Below are 15,115 nucleotides of genomic sequence, written 5' to 3'. Positions count from 1 at the left end.
AATGGCGAGACTTTGTGTTTGTGTTTATTTATTAAGCTTCCACTGACTGTATCGCATCCGTACACATGTCTTAAAACATAAAAAAAAAAAAAAAAAGCCTTGTCGGAATGGTGGGACGAAACTGTCGGAATGGCAGGACGTTTTCATGTCGGAATGGTGGTATGTCTGAATGGTGACATGTCTGAATAGTAGAATGTCGGAATGGCGATATGTCGGAGTGGCAGCATGTCGGAGTGGCAGCATGTAACCATATCTTGGATGAATAAATATGACGACTACATGTCATCTACTATACCTATTTTTGATTAGCAAACTGCACAAAACTGCAAAAAAGCCTTTTATTTCCGAGTACTGCAGTCATATAGCCTAGAAATCTAGACGCACCCTAGCGGCAGCAAAAATATTTGCTCCGTAGGTGGGTCTAGAAACGAGCCATAGGAACTTTTTGAGTCTCGAACACCGATTGTGTTCACCAATCACAGCGCTCTATCTGTTTAGAGAGTCGTTGGGCGGGCTTAACGCCATGACGACGTACATTTTAATTGGCTTGTCAGGCTAAGTCGTCCTGCTCTTTGCTCTGATTGGTCGTAGCGCTACCCTATTGCGTACAGAGGCAGTTTGAAAGACAGCCTTCATCCCGCCCCTGGACTGAGCCGCGGTCTACCGGTCGTTGCCAGACTATACATTTTAATGATATAGTCTGGCTTGTCAGGCTAGCAGTCATATGTATTATTACATTATTGGCACCAATTACTACATTTTCAAAGGTTTTTTTAATACTAGGCCAATAACGTAATAACCAGCCAATAATGTAATAACTTGTTACATTATTGGCAAAAAGTTATTACGTTATTGGCTCAAAAATGTTATTACATTATTGGCACGTTATTACATTATTGGCTTTATTACATTTAAAATGGCCAAAATTATTACGTTATTGCTGTTAATACGCTACAGGGCGTCTTCTGTTAATTTCCATGCACCGGGAGATCAGGATGTTTACAGCGCTACGCGCTGGTGCTCATGGGAAATGGAGTCTTCCTTCAGGCAAAACACTACCGCTTTGGGCCACTGGCGCCGCCAAACTCAACCAAAACTGAAAGTTCTTTAGTACTGCTTTAAGTTTTTGTAGAAATCAAAAACCACATGTAGAATGTTCCCACGCTAAAGTAAACTCCTCTATGCAAACTCCCTCTTTCAGTTCTGTATATTGATCTTCATCAGTCTCAGTGATAGTATGTGGCTAAATACTCACAGCAGTAGCAGTGCAACACAAGGCAAAGCATCTTTATTTATATAGCACATTTCATACCAAGGCAACTCAATGTGCTTTACATAGACACAAGACAAAAAAAAAAAAAAGAACAGCATAAACCAGCATAAAAACAAAAAACACAGAGTTAAAAGCAGGAGCAATGAAGAATAAAACGTAAAATAAAAGAAAATAGATGAAGTTTGAAGTTCTTAAAAAGAACTCAGCTATAAGCACATGAAGAGAAATGTTTTTAACCTTGAATTTAACACATGAAAACACAACTCAGCTTAGGACCTCTGTCTTCATGTGAAGCATCACGTATCTACAGACCACTTCCTCTACTCTACGTGTGACAACAACTGATCCACACAACCTCATCCTCTGTCACCATGAAAACTGTTAAATGCAACTGACACCTGGGAAACAAAGTCATCATCACACATCATCATCAGCACTAATCTGTTTCCACAGTTTCGACTATACATGTATAGGCTACTACTGTTAATTAGCCTACTGTTTAAATAAGCTGTTAATGTCCAGTAAACTTGTGCTTGGTGAGACTTGGACAAAGTGACATCACAACTTTTTTTCAAATTATGTCAGATGATACACGTTTGAACTTAGCCTACCACTTTTTGTTTTATTTTTTCTTCATCTTGTTTTTTTTGTTCTTTTTGCATGCCCTGAATGATCTGCTCGCTTTTTTGCTTCTGTTTGATACGAACCGAAAGCACGGCAGAAGACGACAAGTCGGGGCCCCATAAGGGAGATTCCAAACGTGTTGCTGCAGTGTCTATGGGGGTTTCAGGTTGTGTCATTGATATGGATCAATACCGGCCGTGTCTCGTGGGGTCCCTTAACAGCCAGTAGGGGCCCTATGCGGGGGTTTCCCCGATGCATTGACATTGCAGTGTCTAAAGTAGTCCAATCATTTTGTTATTGATAAGGACCATTGACCAATGTCAGCCCTGTCTTGGGCCCCCTTCCAGCTCGGGGCAATTGCTCTGGGTTGCCCGCCCCGTTGCGACGTCTCTGCACATGCGCACATGCTGTGTTAAAACAGTAGAGTCTGGTGAGCTACAGAAAAGAAGTTGACTTCCTCATATGTGACATCATGTTCAGGACGCCTGTAAAGTTTTTGCTGCACTGACACACAATGTTGAAAGGCGTCAGAATGGGACGTATTTCATTTATATTTGCTGTTTTCCTGGTGTCTTCATGTCAAGGTAAAAGAATGTGTTTCATTTCAGTTCATATCTGGGTTCTTCTTAAATTCTGGTTGTTGCACCTCAGCACTGAAACATTGTGGTAAAGTAAGTGAGTGAAAACAGACTGCAAGCAAAACTTCAAGTTAAAAAACAAAGCAAAACAATTAAAGATTTAAGAAAAATGTAAAATAGGTAAAATACAAACAAGGGATTATGTGTAAACCAGGCAGATATAGAATTTCAATGAATTTACACTGTTAAATGATATTACGTAAATGTAGAGGAAGAGGTGGACACATGTCGGTATTTTTCTGGTTCATTGTGAGAAGAGGTGTGGAGGCTGATGCACACCTAAAAAATCTTGAAAAACAGGTGCGTTGGCCTTTTTAAATCTCTGCTTGAAAAAGGTCCTGTGGACCGAAACGTTGTTTGTCTTTTGCAAGTGACTTGACAGTGTGCGGGAGACCCTTTTTTCCTTTGTTCATTGTGAGAAGAGAAACATTTATTTTGTATAAATAGAAAAACATTTAAATGATCATTATCTCACTGATGGTGACAGTGTTATAATTTGCTTCACTAGTCTGCACTGTGTGAACAAGTGAAGATCTCTGTCCTCCAGCAGGTGGCGCTGAGATACGTTTCCACAACTGTGAATCATGATGAAACACAGATGCTTCAAAATTTTAACCTCCTAATCTATTTGTCAGAAATGAGAAATAGAAACACAGTATTAACTGTCTGCGATTTTTATTGTATCGTGTGTTTTGTTTCCACAGGGTCCAGAACTCAGACTCCTGTGTTTGTGAAGACAGGAGAGGATTTACATCTGGAGGTCAAGGAGGCTGATGTACCTGAGGATTTTATTGTTCTTTCATGGGAATTCAATGGAACTGTCAATTTAGTATTATTTTCACCTGCTAGAAAACCAAGAGTCTCTAATGTTTGCAGTGGAAGGGTCGATGTGTCGAAAAAAAATTTCTCTGTGAAACTGAATGCTCTACAAAAGTCAGACAGTGGAGTTTATACTGCACTAGTGACAGTGGATGAAGACCAACAACTATCTTGATACCTCGTCACAGTTGTAGGTGGGTTTGTTAACTCTTCAGACGCTGACAGAGAGAATCTGCTGCTGTTTCTAAAACTCTTCCTGTAAACTCTCCCCTCAGATCCAGTGTCTCCAGTGAAGCTGACAGTCGACTCTGTGACAAACAGCTCAGACTCCTGTGACCTCACTGTAGGGCTGCCACAAACGATTATTTTGATAGTCGACTAGTCACATACAGTTTATCGCACCAGCATGCAGCTGCTCTCATATAACCATAGCTTTCAGCTTGAAGTGTTTAAGGTATATGCTAACTAAAAATAAAGACAATTAAGATGATAGTTCATTAAACTTTTAATGAAATATGCAGCTTTAACTGTAGCATAAAGTGCAAACAGCTGAGTAAAATAAGGATAAGGCACTGGCCTAAACAACAACAAAATAAATACTTAAAGGTTTTTTAGGTTTTTCTTTCCTTCATTTGTCTCTGGCATTAAACATAGCTACATTTAAATAAAATGAGGTAGACACCTGAAACTAAGGAATTATTCACAATAATAAAGTTTTGGTAGGCCTATCATTCAAATATAACTTGTGCTCAGTGTAAATAATAGTCGTTCTGTTAAAAATAAATCGAATAGTTTATAAGACAATCGTCTTGTCTGAAAAAATGTAAATGTCCCTTTTTACTGTCACAGAAGGAGAAACATAGAAAGACTCCACCAGAAAGTTCTGTGTGAAACTGTCAAATGAAAACAAGTGAAACTGAGGTGCAGCTCAAACTCTGCAAGGTGCAGACTGTGATGAGAAGCTACCGGAAAATATTGACGTAGTTTTACGCCGGGAGAGAAGACTTCCTCGTTAAGATGAGCGCCGCTCATTACGTGACGAGAACCCCTGTGACCGGACGCGGTAACGTTCCAATATAAGTCCGTGGTTTTATTTTTAAATGACAAACGGCTGTTTTTCAGTCTGTGATTTAAAACGGTGGAGACGGTACCGCTAGTATCGCTTCTCATTTAAAATGACAGACAGAGAGAGAGAGAGAGGAGCGGCGGCGGGGGGGAAGGCGGGGGGGGGGGGCTACACCGGTGCCGCTTGATGACGGACAAGACAGGTAGAGAGAGAAAAGAGAGAACACCTGTATTAACTCACCTTGAGTGAGTGAGTGCATGTGTGTGTGTGTGTGGTGGGCGGCTGCAGCGGCGGGTGTGTGTGGAAGGTGCCGCAGCAGTTTTGAGAGAAAAACAAAGTTAAAAAAAAAAAAAAAAACGACGCATCGACTATTAAATTAGTTGTCGACGATTTTAATAGTCGACGTAGTCGTGACTAGTCGACTAATCGTGGCAGCCCTACCTCACTGTGACCTGCAGATCACTGGACTCACATCAGATCAGCATCAGCACCACTGTTACCTGTAACACCACCACCTGCAGTCAGGAGGGAGGAGAGAGGTCAGAGGTCACAACCTCTGGTGTTACTCTCCATGTTTACCTGCTGAATGACACAATCATCTGTGACCATAGCAACCAGGTCAGCAGGATCAATGATACGATGAAGATCAGGGATTTCTGCCCCGAAAATCCTGTTGGTAAGAGTCACAGATTGTTAATGATTCCTTCTCTCAATAGAAATAGATAGAAAATAGAGAGTCTGTGTGATGTGTAAAGTATGATCTAGTGGATCCAGTGACTTTAGGAACATTTATGGTCCAACAGTCCTGAGGACTGCTTACAGAAGTATTTGTGACAAGAAAACACTTGAATTGTGTCAACATTTCTGAGTAAGTTTTTGTTTTTTATCTTTACAGTTCTTAATGCAGGCATTATAATTGGATCTTCAGTTTCAGCTGCTGTCATTGTTCTTCTGGGTTTGATCCTTTGCAGCGTCCTTTACATGAAGGGTAAGTCCCAGTGTGCAGAGATTGATGCAGTCAAGTCTGTTTTTTAAACAAATGCATCAGTGCTGCATGGGCATGTTTAGGGTATGGGCATGTTATGTCTTCATGCCCTAAACCTAACTACAGTACAGCATCACAATGAGTAGAGTTCAACGAGATTTTTACTACACAGATCTTCTGTTCATGAGTTATTAGCATCACGTCTCCTCTAAATTCATTTTGTTAACAGTTGTGAACAGCTTGACTCAGGTTTTTCATATCTGTCTCCAAAAACAGCAAAAATCTGTAAAACAGGATGAGCTGTGTAATTTTGATTTTATCTAATGTGACAAACCCTGTAGAAGTATTTTGTGTAACGTGTACAGGTAGAACTGTGACAAACGTGAATTAAAATAAAAACATTGTTAAATGCCACTGGTGCTGCTGTGTGTGGGAACACCTCAAAATATCTTCCTACTTTATTGGGGGAAAATAAAATAAAAATAGAAAAATAATTCTGACTTTGACTTCTGAGAAAAATGTAAATTTTAATGAAATCAACACATACTGTATATTTTTTTTATGACTGACCTACAGATAGAAAAAGGGACAGCGGAAATACACTAACTCTGCAGGTAAGCATCTGCAATGTGTGTTCTGCTGATTCACACTGAATTAGTCATTTTCAGATGCACTAACATAATCTGCTTAAATGACGTCTGTGTTTTTTCATTTAAAATCCTCATGTGATTTCAGTCGCCAATTAACCTAACCTGCATGTCTTTGGACTGTGGAAGGAAGCCGGAGTACCCGAAGAGAACCCACGCATGCACGGGGAGAACATGCAAACTCCACACAGAAGGGCCCCAGCCGGCCGGCGGGTTCGAACCCAGAACCCTCTTGCTGTGAGGCGACAGTGCTAACCACTGCATCACCGTGCAATTAACCACTAATGTAATAATAATATCTCATAATACAAGTAAACTCTTTCAAATTCAATAAACTTTTATATATTAGTATATTTTTCTCGTGTTCAGACAACAGGGGTTAAAGTTCTCCGTCGCCACGACGGATTTCTGTCAATGGGAAAAAATGAGGGGAGAAAAAAAAGGCTACATGTGTTTTTGTTGTGGTTTACTAATGCTGCTCTCAACTATAAAACTAGCCAGGACCATAGCCTAGTGGTTCTCAACGGGAAGGCGGGGGCACTCTCCAGGGGGTGCGAGCACGAGCCGGCTCCCGGTCGGTAATTTCTCCCACTAATCAGTCAGTATGTTTACATGACACTTGAAAAAAACGAATTATGGCCTTAATCCGACTAACTGGACAACTGAAGTGCATGTAAACACCTTAGTCCGACTGAAATCGTAGTTGGAGAACTCCGATTAAGACACCCAGATAATGCGATTAGAATTCGATTTTCTCCGTCATGTATACGCCTTAGTCGGACTGAAGCTGGACAATGAATGTGCGCATGCTCCACAACAATAGAGACGGCACAAAGTGGAGCAGAGAAGCCGCCCAAACCCGGCAAAGTAAAGAAAAAAAACCCAACGTCAGCGCCGATTCAATGCATTTCACACAGCGCGACCAGCAAGAGTGTTTTATTGAGAGAGAGAGATTCTCAGCGCGAATCCGGCCCAGACTGCGCGTCGGGAACTGCAGATGAGAATTTATTATTACGCTTACTAAGTTGTTTATATTCAGTTTTTTTACGAGGTGACAGAAAAGTCAACAGGACAGGGGGCGTATTAACCTGCTGAAACGACGGGTGACGCCGCATGAGGGGGCGGACCCCGTCAGTTATTCGATTATCTCAGTTGCATGTATATTGAGACAAGGAGTCCGACTAGACGCCAAAATCGAATCTCGAGCATAGCTCGATTAAGCTCTGCATGTAAACGTACTGAGTGAAGCAAAAAACTAAGATTGTGGGGGATATTTTTCTGAAACAAAATGAAACAAATGTTCCCTTCATGTTCTTCTCAGAGTACACCAGAATGTGTACTTAATGGCGTTCCTTTGAATATGTCTTTGCAGAGTAGGTTGGTTGGTTTGTTGCGATTGAGAGAGAGATTAGTGTATTTAGCGTACTTTGTGGAGAATTTGACAGACAGGTAGATAATATTACATATAGATAAATAGATATGGATACACACAATTTTTTTTTAAATATATATATATATAGATATAGATACACACATACATTTTTTTAGCGGGTCCTTGAATATAGCAGCCTGGGAAAACCTGTTGGAAGTCGCTGACGTTCGATTGTGGCAAAATAGGTGGAAAAGTACTATTTCAACGATTTTGATATTTTGTGTGATTCTGGTACTTTGAACTCCCTACTACATCGTGGTGAATAAATATTTTAAGAAAACAAAACGGAAAGTACTTATTTTTATGTTTTTGTGGCGAGTAAAACGTTTCATTTTCAGCTGAGACCATATAGACTGTATAAATAATGGACGTAGCACCCGTGGCGTCACCCATTGGTTTGGGGGAGTCTGTTTTGTGCCGCTACTATGGGGGTTTGAACTGCGCCATGTTGGATTCTACTTGCCATATTTGGAGAGGTGCGGCGGTTAGCCGGCCGAGAACCCGCCCCCTGGCCTCGAAGCAGCGGTCTCCGGACCTGTCACTCAACGTTTCTGCGCCCTAATTGGCCAGAACTTTTAGCCTAATAACAGTAAAACGGTAGAGTTAAAAAAAAAAAATCACCCCCCTCAGAGTGTGTGGTCTCAGTTGAGACCAAAAACATAAAATGTACCAGGCTGTAAATATGTTTTTTTAAGCTGTAAAGTCGGCTATTTTAACATGGGGCTCAGTTGGAGTTGTTCCCTTCTGGAGCCAGCCCCCAGATGCTACGTTCTGTTTAGCATTTATGCTACGCTAGGTTAGCGTCTGTTCCCGTATCACGTGATCAAAGACGGTTTATAAACCAAGACCTTTCATGACGAGTCAGCTTCCTGTATGCATGTCACGTGGGCTTCTGCACGGCCACGCCCCTTTAGAGAGACCAGAGGCAGCTTGGAGTGTATTGATTCCTATGGGACAATTTAATGTGAACACCGATTATGGTCGGGTCTTTCTCCCCACGGTCACTGAAGCAAATTTTGGACTCATTTTTCACAAGCCACATCTCTTCTGAACAGTTTGACACCAAAGTGGTAATTTTCAGACGGAGAGATCCGGAGAAAATCCACTTTGTTCCAGACCTGTCTCTGTCTCTACAACACACTCTCGCGAGATTTGGCACCGATCTCCTAGGCAACGTCAAACAAACGGCCGCGAACTCCCGTGAAAATGATTTAAATTATTTTCGTCATGCTAAATATGACTGTTAGTAGTGTAAATATTTAATGTTATCATAAGAAAATATAAATATCTCACTTTCATCTACCTAAAAATTGTATAAATCCACACACGGTTCACAGACGAGGTGGGGTGACGGTTGGCCACGCCCATTTAGAGAGACAGGAAATGTATACCATTTCATATCATTGGAGCAGCCGCTCATGGAGTATCTTTCCATTTATTGAATATCTTTGACGTGATTACACGGCACCATTCAAGGACCCTCGGAAAGCAGAAAATCACACGATTCAGATACAGTTTACAGCTCATCTCTATCATAAACGGTTCAGAAGCTGTTTAATGTTTTGTAAAACAGTCGTCTTTAGAGGGTTAAAACAGCAACGTTCTATTTAAAGCCATTTTTCTCACTTTTAAGTTTTTTGGTCAAAATAGATTAAAATGCCCATAACTTTTTATCTGAAAGGGCCATCTCAGTTTCAAACAGTTTTGAATGGTTGAAAACTTATAGTTTATGGAAATATCAAACATTTACTCACATATGGTATAATGATAAGTCACTTAAAATATGTTTCCTTTATTTTATACCGTTTTCTTTCATTGGATGTACGCGGTTTTGGCATGTCCCACACAGTGCTCTTACTACAGTGTGTGTAATAAGTGCTTAAATGATACTAAATTAAAACTTTATTACATGGTTTTATTGTCCACAACAATTTTGATCATGTAGGCCTATATTCGTATATTGAACATGTTGTGTGTGTGTGTCCCAAGGGGGCAGTTGTCGGTCTGAGGAGTGAAGCTCACTTCCGCATTCAAAAAGCTGCAATCCCCTCGGCTGTCGCTGGGGGCTGGCTCCAGAAGGGAGCAACTCCAATTGAGCCCCATGTTAAAATAGCCGATTTTACAGCTTAAAAAAACATATTTACAGCCTGGTACATTTTATTTTTTTGGTCTCAATCGATAGTTTCTACCCCCGCACACACTCTGAGGGGGGTGAATTTTTTTAAAACTCTACCGTTTTACTATTATTAGGGTTAAAGTTCTGGCCAATCAGGGCGCAGAACCGTTGAGTGACAGGTCCGGCGACCGCTGTTACGAGGCCAGTGGGCGGGCTCTCGGCCGGCCAACGGCCGCACCGCTCCAAATATGGCAAGTACAATCCAACATGGCGCGGCTCAAACCCCCGTAGTAGCGGCACAAAACAGACTCCCCCAAACCAATGGGTGACGTCACGGACGCTACGTCCATTCTTTTTACAGTCTATGGTGTGTCCCTGAAATCACTGTCCACCCTGTCATTTTGGGGTAACTGCCCCTTTAAGAAACCCTATGATGTTTTCAGTTACTACCATCATTTTGTCTTTCTTCAATGGAGCCTGACACAGTGGCTAGTTGCAAAGTAAGTATTTACACATATTTTGTAATTTTTCTCGTATTATATGTGTAGTTGGATGTTGTCAAGCTCAACATGTCCACTCTGTCATAGTGAAATATCAATTAATATAAATACCTTTAAAATTTTTTAAACATATTTGTTAAAAAGTACACAGACAGCTTGCTAACTGAATCATGTTGCTAACTGAAGGTCCACCATGTGCTCATTTAATGCTAAAATTAGCTTAAAATGTCCACCCTGTCATTGTCCACCCTGTCAGTAAACCTCCCACGACAGGGTGGACATGGTTCATGACAGGAAGGACATGTGCATAATTTTGGCCATATGCTGATAATGTTACACACTACTATACATTTTTATAACAGTAGATGTTGCACTGTACATAGTAGGGCTGTCAGTTTTTAGAAAAATGAGGTTCGAACGATTATTGAATTACCCGTAATTCGTTCGGATATATTCGAATATTACCTCCCCCGCGCGCGCCGCCGCAGCACACACAGTCGCGGTGTTTTATTTTGAAAATTGACCGGATACTCTCGTTGTTTCATGTTTAACTTCCTGCCCAGCTTGACGCGATTGCTCGCGGCTCTCACACAAAATAGACCAGATGCTGCACGGCGCGAGCCGGCCGCGGAGGTGCACGCCGCGACACCACACCAGCGGTTAATATGGGCACAGAAAGTAAACTGGCTCCGCTTCTCGGCTGTTCGCGGCCCTTCCGCGTCCGGTGGACGTTCCGCGGCGCTATGCAGGCACTGGGCACTGCAGCCAAAGACGGTAAATAGAGTATCTTTGCTGCAGCCTGCATATCGAGCAGGTCATTACTGCTCGAATACGAACTTTTCCCCCCACATTCGAACGAATATTCGAATAAAAAGTGTCAGCCCTAGTACATAGTAAGAGTGGACAATATGGACTTTTCTGGTGATATCGGCATCAGCAAGCTTAGTTTGATAAGGCAAGCCTAGTTTACCTGGACCACCAATTAAAGTATGTAAGGTAACATTTTGAATTGTATTTTCCAAGGAATGAGATCAAAAGGAGCTGAAATAGCAAGGAGATATCGGGAACGCCGTGATGCTGACCCAGAAAGAATAAGAAAATACCTTGAGAAAGAGAGGGACAAATGGAAAATAAGACAGAGTATGGAAAGAAGAAGGGTGTCAATGAGCTCAGTGAGGGAGAGAGGGCAAAAAGAAAGGAATGGAGAGAAGTAAAAAAGAAAAGCCAGAGCCAGAAACAGGGCCAGTGCTTTGCTACAGTCAGAGACACCACCCAACTCCCCCGCAGCTGCTGAAACTCCTGAACATCAGCCTGAGCCAGGGCCCTCCAGGTTAGATCACTAAAGGTTGTATTTTATATTACCGTCCTTGTGATACATTTCAGTAAGTCTATGTAACCTAATGCATTGTTGTTCTTTATTAGGCAATAGAAAGCGAGACCTGGATGAAGCTTTGGTCAACTTCATCATCCAGGATTCGCAGCCATTCTCTGTGGTGGAGGACATTGGATTCAGGGAGTTTGTGGCCAAGCTGGACCCCACATACTCTCTGCCAACGAGAAAAACTGTAAAAACAGTGGTGGCTACAAAATATGAGAAGGAGAAGGCAAAGGTGGCACTCTTGGTTGAGACTGTGAGTCTCACTTCGGACATGTGGACATCTATAAACACAGATGCCTATCTTGCAGTCACATGTCATTTTATTAATGCAAGTGACCAGCTGTCCACTGCTCTTCTGGGGACAAAGCCTTTTCCACAGACCCACACCGCTGCCCACATAGCCGCCGAGGTCGACTCAATGTTGGATGAGTGGGGTCTAAAGAACAAAGTGCGCTGTATAGTGACGGACTCGGCCAGTAACATGATTGTTGCTGCAAATAACCTCAACCTCAGGCACAGCAAGTGCATTGCACATTGTCTCAATGTTGTGGTTAAGAATTCCATCGAAGCAACTCCGGGCCTTGATGAGATCTGAGCCTTGACCCAGAAAATTGTCACCCTATTTAAAAAACAAGCACAACAGCTAAACAGAGGCTTGTTCCCTGCTGAAAAAACCAGCTGAGACCAGCTTAGGATGGTAGATGGTTTTAGCTGGTTTAACAGGCTGGTTGATGGTTTTAGATGGTCTTAGCTGGTGGGTTTGGATGGTTTTAGCTGGTAAAACTGGCTGGTTGATGGTTTTAGATGGTCTTAGTGGTTTTAGCTGGTTGATAGTTCTAGATGGTTTTAGATGGTCTTAGCTGGTTGAACAGGTTGGATGATGGTTTCAGATGGTCTTAGCTGGTAAATAGGATGGTTGATGGTTTTAGCTGGTTGGTGGTTTTAGCTGGTCTTAGCTGGTTCAATAGACTGGTTGGTGGTTTTAGATGGTCTTAGCTGGTTCAATAGGCTGGTTGATGGTTTAGGTGGTCTTAGCTGGTTGATGGTCTAAGCTGGTTGAATAGGGTGGTTGGTGGTTTTAGATGGTCTTAGCTGGTTCAATAGGCTGGTGGATGGTTTAGGTGGTCTTAGCTGGTTGATGGTCTAAGCTGGTTGAATAGGGTGGTTGGTGGTTTTAGATGGTCTTAGCTGGTTCAATAGACTGGTTGATGGTTTTAGATGGTCTTAGCTGGTTCACTAGGCTGGTTGATGGTTTAGGTGGTCTTAGCTGGTTGATGGTCTAAGCTGGTTGGATAGTCAGTTGGCAATGAGGACAAGGGATTTTTTACCCAAAGTATACAAAATTACTCAAATGAACATAAGTACTGGGCCCATAAAAGAGGTCAAATTAACAGAACTACACAAAAAGTCAACTGAATAGACTAACAGAAGACAGAACAGACTTAAACAGACCTACCTAATAAACACAAGAGGGGAACTCATATGGGTGGTCAGCCCAAACTAACAAAAGAGGGGTAACTTCAAACACTGAACACAAAAGACAACTAATTTACAAACAAAACAACTTACACTAAACACAATCTATACCTAACCAAACAAAACTGAAATTACTAATTCAAACAAAATAAAAAACTGCAATAGTTGTGTTTTCTACTTACTTTGGGCGGAATTATAGAACCTTAACTCTTTTGAACTTCTCTTTATTAGTGTTATTACTTGTAGTGATGGTTGGACAGAAACAGTCACGCACAAATAACTCACATAAAATGACATTTAATAAGGCCTACTTTAAACAGTAGTATATACAAAAACTCTTAACAAAATCAAAAACATTCGGCATAACACTAATAGCATAAGGGAAAGCTTCAAGCAGTAAATTGAGTATGAGTGTGCACGTGTACATACAGTAGAAAGACAGGAAAGAGGACCTTCTGTGTGGCATTGTCATATTCCACCCATCTCAGTTGTTCCCATGTTCCCACAACATCAGGTCACTCCACATACAGTCTGCTTGCCTGATAGCCAATTTGAACAATATCAGAGCAGTAACAGAAGAAATGAATGCCATCCTCATTGACAGAAAGACAATGAATAAAAGTGGCTGAAAAACCCACAAGACATCACAAGAAGTGATGTGTATTTGTGTAATGAGGGAGGGTGTAGTCCAAAGTGGTCAACACCCTATATTAAGGTGTGCATATCTTGTACAGGTTTGTTTCAGCCTTTTCTGTTATGTGTTGTGTTTTTCTCCTCTCATTTCTTGTGACCTTGTTGACTATTTGATGTATCTAATGATACATTTTTTGGGTGAACTGTCCCTTTAAAATCCAACAAACATATGGATTGCAGTTAGAAAGTATGTATAAAAAATGAGTTAGTCGGTCAGCAGAGGATAAGACCATCACTATATGAGGCAGATTTATGCTTTAACATTACCTAAATTAATCCCTTTCATACGTGTTGGGAAAGTCACACAAATACATCTTTCCAGCAGCTTCTATGAGAAGACACTTTTGCTGCAATCGATCGAGGGTAACTACCTGTATTTGAGCTTCATCATCTCGTATAGCGCCTGTTATGTGTGGCACAAACTTGTTACGCTCTTGGAGGGGGAAGGTTTCTGCAGTGATGTGAAAAGGTATGTATAGCAAGTTAATTTCACATCTTCCATCAGAAGTGTATGACATTATCTGCTGAATCTGGCCTTTAGATCCGTCTGTCAGTGTAACACACGAGTCATTGCGCCTCTTTGCCCTGTTGTAGTCATGGCTGGTAAAGACAAGACCATTGTGGATCATTCTTTTGTGTACAAGGACCTCATTAGGAGGCACTTTTCCCACTGCATGAAAGGCAGCTTCAATTGTCTGAGAGAGCACTTTGACTCTTCCACTGTCCAACACCACAGCATTTTCACTTCTTTGGAAATGTTGGACCTTGGAGTACTCGCTCATCTTTCTGCAAAACTGAAGCACACGGTCGCTGACATTGTGCCTTGAAATGATGTTGGGGATTGATCTGTGCAACAAGAACTTCTTTGCGATCTGTTTAGGTACATCCTTTGTGCCATGCACTAACCTAAGAAGGTTTCCGTTGGCGTTTTCAAAAGGAAAAGCCGAATGTGCCCATAAGGGACCCCAGTATTTCACTGCCTTTGCTAGATGGGTGAGAAGATGGACATTGAAGGTCATGGCAGTCTCCCCAAACAACATCTGGAATCTAACTACAAATTCCATCAACATCTCATCAGCACGGTTTATCTCTTCAAAAGTTATCTCCTCTTGTAAGAGTACATAGATTGCAGTGCTGAGAAGGCCAAGGTGCTTAGTGTACTTAACATCTAAAAGTCCCTCTAGACACGGTAAGCTGTAAAACAACAACCAGGACCTCCACTCAGAAGCCTTCCAGTACTTGTACTCAGAGATGGGCCTAGGGAATCTAGTGATCAGGTGAGGTGGCTTGATACTCTTCATTCGTTCATTCAAAACCCTCAGGGTGTTGGGGCTACCTATATAGTATGGCTCTTCACTATCCTGAAGCAGTCGAGTTGCATGCTGCCTCGTCACTCCTAAAAGGACACAGTGCATGTAGTCAGGTGTAAAGCCCCATACAATGTCAAAAAAGGGCATGTTTATCAAGG

General features: G+C 41.7%; 1 protein-coding gene and 1 long non-coding RNA gene across 2 annotated transcripts in view; both read left to right on the top strand.

The window, feature by feature from the left end:
* cc2d1b (coiled-coil and C2 domain containing 1B) overlaps positions 1–15,115 on the top strand; it is a 92,373-nt gene that overhangs the window by 42,660 nt on the left and 34,598 nt on the right. The gene's annotated exons all lie outside the window — the stretch shown is intronic.
* Positions 2,372–3,699, top strand: LOC311000844. Its single transcript, XR_014596109.1, has 3 exons — positions 2,372–2,481; positions 3,240–3,548; positions 3,630–3,699. It is a non-coding gene; the product is annotated as an uncharacterized lncRNA (long non-coding RNA).

Source organism: Trachurus trachurus, assembly GCF_905171665.1.
Source record: "Trachurus trachurus genome assembly, chromosome: 17".
Lineage (NCBI taxonomy): Eukaryota > Metazoa > Chordata > Actinopteri > Carangiformes > Carangidae > Trachurus > Trachurus trachurus.
The sequence above is the reverse complement of the archived record's forward strand: the minus strand, read 5'-3'. Positions and strand labels throughout refer to the sequence as shown.